General features: G+C 49.8%; 1 long non-coding RNA gene across 1 annotated transcript; it reads right to left on the bottom strand.

Annotated features, from left to right (window-relative positions):
* Positions 1-6: 6 nt before the first annotated feature.
* LOC146589456 (uncharacterized) lies at positions 7-932 on the bottom strand. The gene is made up of 3 exons (XR_014897173.1): positions 907-932; positions 404-802; positions 7-146 (listed from the first exon to the last, which is right to left on the bottom strand). It is a non-coding gene; the product is annotated as an uncharacterized LOC146589456 (long non-coding RNA).
* Between the last annotated feature and the right edge of the window lie 3,385 nt (positions 933-4,317).

Below are 4,317 nucleotides of genomic sequence, written 5' to 3'. Positions count from 1 at the left end.
CTTCTGCAGCAGTTGCTGGGGATATCAGGGGTCTACTGCATTTTTGCTTCCTCGTTTCATTCGCTTCGTCCCTTGGGTATTAATCACAAAAAGACCGCTTGTCCGGCTTTCCTCTCCGTCAGCATTTACTATCGTTGGTTCTAGCTCTGTAACAAAGAGAGAAGCTGGCATTTTACTCTCGATGAAAGGCACCGAAAGCATTTACGCATGTTCTTTTTTTCTCTTTCCCGTGTTCTTCCCCCTTTTTATACTTTTTTTTCTTCTCCTCTCCCCTCCTTTCTTAAAGGAAAGCTCTCAATACAGCACTTTACATCATACGTTACAGGCTAAACTGTTTGGAAACATTCCGTACAGCAATTAGGGCTAGGTTATTAGACAGGCAGGCGCATCACCTAATGCTTACCTACGCCATCTTCCACGAAGCCTTGTTTTTATCCTGCTTCAGTACTATCGTTACTGTCCTGTACCCTTTCTCAAACCTTCACACGCACCCGCTTAACCAACAATTCCCTCGGTCTTTAACTACACGGAAGAAGGACAGCACTTGATGTGCRTGTGTCTGTTTCCAACCTATCACCTTTTCGATTCACCTCCCAGATTCCTCTTACGCTGAGATGCTTGCCTCATAGGTGATCACCAAATAGCTGGTTCGCTACCTGTAGCCACTTCTCTTCAAGATGTCCCCTTTTACAGCTCAGCTCTCTTGGCTGCCAACACCTTCTTTGGGCACCCTCTATCCACATTCATAACAATGGCGCGCGCTGCCTTTCTTGTTCTCTCAATCCTAACCCTGACCCTGACCCTGACCCAACCCTAACCCTCTAACCCTAACCCTCTAACGCCTAACCCTAACCCTAAAATGGCTCTAACCCTAACCCTAAATGGCTCTAACCCTAACCATCTAACCCTAACCCTAAACCCTAACCCCAACCCCAACCCCCTAACCCTAACCCCCTAACCCTAACCCTCTAACCCTAACCCTCTAACCCTCTAACCCTAACCCTAAATGGCTCTAACCCTAACCCCCTAACCCTAACCCTAAATGGCTCTAACCCTAACCCCTAACACCTAACCCCAACCCCAACCCTAATCCTGACCCTAACTCTAACCCCTAACCCTAACCCTCTTAACCCTAACCCTAGCCAATTTTTGCACGACATGGCTTGGAGGCACACCCCACCCCTGCTGCACAGCAGAAACTTTGCACAGGGCAGCCCTCTTGGCACCAAACGCCTTCTCTGGACAGCCTCTAGCCACCCCAATGCCAACAGTGCCTCCAGCTTCTCTCCTTCTCTTCGTCTTAACCCTATCCCAAAGAGCTTTCGCAGGTCAGCCTGCGAAATAGAAGCCCACCTGGGGCACACGCAGGAAACTCCTCGCAGCTCAGCTCTCTTGGCTGCCAACGCCTTCTTTGGGCACCCTCTATCCACATTCGTAACAACGGCGCGCGCTGGCTTTCTCGTTCTCTCAGTCCTAACCCTAACCCCAACTGATTTTTGCTCGACACGGCTCCGAGGCAGACCCCACCTCTGCTGCACAGCAGAAACTTCGCACAGGGCGGCCCTCTTGGCAYAACAAAGGGTTCAAGAAGCAGTTCTGAAGGAACTAGAGTACTCCTACAAGGGCTGAAGGGCCAAAGTAGAGCTTCAGCAGAGGAAGGCTAAAATAATAGTGCAGACTAAAATAAAAGTGTTCCTAAGGGCTCTACAGGGCCAACAGGCATGCACACAGTACAGTAAAGCTCTGAAGAGGAATCCAGAGTACATTAAACATCTCTTACAGGTATTAGAGAACAACTGAAAGAAGGCAGAAGAGACCAACCAAGGCCCCCTAAAGGGTTCAAATGAAAAAAGGAGGCTCAGGCAGCTGAATGATAAAAAGATTGCTCTAGGGCATAAGAGAAACTTCAGGAACAGTTTAGAGAACACTGCAGAAGTCCTAAAGAAGTTAGAGAGACAAAAGACCCCTCTAGGGAGGAAGGAAAGCCGAAAGAGTCTAGAGTGCACTAGAAGGGGTCCTAAGGGACTGCATGGCTAAAAAAAAATTATTCAGGGGCACAAGGAAGATAGCTGGAGGATTACTGAGGAGACTAGATGGTTCCTAAGGCAGCTGGAGGACCAGAGAGCAGCTCTGGGGTATAATATGCACCCTAGGAAAYGTTCAGAGCAGACCAGACAGCTCCAAAGGGGACTAGCTGGCCAAAAATTAACTACAGGCTAAGAGACACCTCTGGAGGTGCTCTAAGGGGAGAGGGAAGGTTCTATTGGATGACTAGGGCTGAAGGCCTCAGCATCTGAGCAAGTAGAGAGGTCTTAGGGAACTTCGAGGGCCAAAATACAGCTCTGCAGCATGAAAAAGGCCTTTGGAAAGGTTTCCAGGGGAGTAGCATGGTGCTAAGGGGTCTGCATGGCCAACAGAGCTCTGTGGGCAGAAAACAAAAGGCTAAAAGAGAAGGCCTAAGCAAAGCAGTGGACTGGTAAAGGGGCTGGAATGCCAAGAGAAGGCTCCAGGGCAGGAGGAGCACTCTGGAGGGATTCTGATGCGACTAAAAGATACTAAGGTGGGTAAAAGGCCAGACAACAGCTCTGCTAAACAAGAAAGAGAAAAAATTAGTCTAAAGTATACTAGAACACTTCAAAGGGGRCCTACATGGCTAAATAAATGAATCTAGTAAACAAAGAAAAAATTAGATGCTTTCAAAAGAGGACTCTAGAGGGCTAGGCGAATGCAGGCGAAGTCATCCAAAGGAAACTAGAGAAGAGCTAAGTGGCCAAAGCTAAGAGTGTTTGGCTACATGGCCAAAAGAATGACTATGGGGAACAAGAAAGATAGTTGGAAGGGTTTTGAAGAGACTAGAGAGTCCCTTAAGGGGCTGGGGGCCAAAAGACAGCTGTGGAGCATGAGGAAAGCTGAAAAGAGTAATCCAGAGTGCACAAGAGGGGTGCTTAGGGGTCTAGAAGGCCAACAGAGGTCAGCAGATGGAAAATAAAAGGCCAAAGGAGCAGGCCAAAGCAGAGCAGCAGGCTGCTAAAGGGGCTGGAGTGCCAACAGAGGGCTCCAGGGCAGGAAGAAGGGCTCCAGGGGGATTCTAAGGGGACTACAGGGGGGCTAATGGGTGTAGAGGGCCAGAAGGGAGCTTTGGGGCAAAATAAAGGCTGAAAGAGCAGTCTAGAGTGCACTAGAGATCCTAAGGCATCCAGAGGGCCAGAAAAGAGACTCTGGGGAACAAGGAAAGAATCTGGAGGGCTTGTGAGAAGACGAGGTGGTTCTGAAGAGCTCTGGAAAGGCAGAAGACTGCTCTTGGGCCCCATGCTGGCCAAAAGTAGTGTCCAGAGGGCACAAGAGAGGCCCAAGGGTCTCCAGAGGATCAAGAGAAGACTCTGGGGCAGCATAGAGGCCAAAGGAGGGGTCTGGAGCAGAGGGTGACGCAGAGGGCTGCAGGAGCAAAGGAGTCGCCTGGGGCACAAAAAAGGCCTGCAGAGGGGCTCTGAGGGGAGTCAAGGGGCGCTAAAGAGGCTGGAGAGCTAGAAGACAGCTGTGGGGCACGAGGAAGGCTACAAGAGTAGTCTAGAGTGCACAGGAGGGGTGCTTAGGGGTCTAGAAGGCCAACAGAGGTCAGCAGATGGAAAATAAAAAGCCAAAGGAGCAGGTCAAAGTAGATCAGCAGGCTGCTAAAGGGGCTGGAGCAACAAGAGAGGGCTGCAGGGAAGGAAGGGCAGCTCTGGAGGGATTCTGAGGTCACTACAGGTGTCCTAATTGGACTGGAAGACCTGAAGACAATTCAGAGGCACAAAGAAGCCTAAAAGAGCAGTCAAGAGTGCACTAGAGGGGTTCAAAGATGTCTACATGGCACAAAAATCTCTAGGAAACAAGCAAGAAATCTGGGGGGATTCTGAGGAGACTAGATGATTTGTAACAAGGCTAGGGGGTGTCACAGGACATCTCTGGGGCACAACAAGCACCCAGGAGGTGTTCAGAGTAGACCAGAGGGCCGCTAAGGGCACTAGGTGGCCAAGAAATAAAAGCTGGTTAACAAGACAGAAGTCAGGAGATGCTCTAAGGGGACAGGAGGGGATCCTATGAGATGCTGATGGCCAAAAAAGGGTGCCAAGGCACAAAGGCCTTGGGAGGGTTTCTGAGCAGACAGGCAGGTCCTAATGGGTCTAGAGGACCAAGATAGAGCTCTAGGGCACAAAGTAGGCTTAAAGAGTCATCTACTATTTAAGAGAGCTAGAGCACTCTTAGCACTAGAGAGGTGTTTAGGAGTCTAGAGACTGAGAAAAATGACTCTTGGGAACAAGGAAGAGAGCTGGAGGG

This window comes from Rhea americana, unplaced genomic scaffold (assembly GCF_003343005.1).
Source record: "Rhea americana isolate MKP2758 unplaced genomic scaffold, rheAme1 scaffold_457, whole genome shotgun sequence".
Taxonomy (NCBI): Eukaryota; Metazoa; Chordata; class Aves; order Rheiformes; family Rheidae; genus Rhea; species Rhea americana.
The sequence above is the reverse complement of the archived record's forward strand: the minus strand, read 5'-3'. Positions and strand labels throughout refer to the sequence as shown.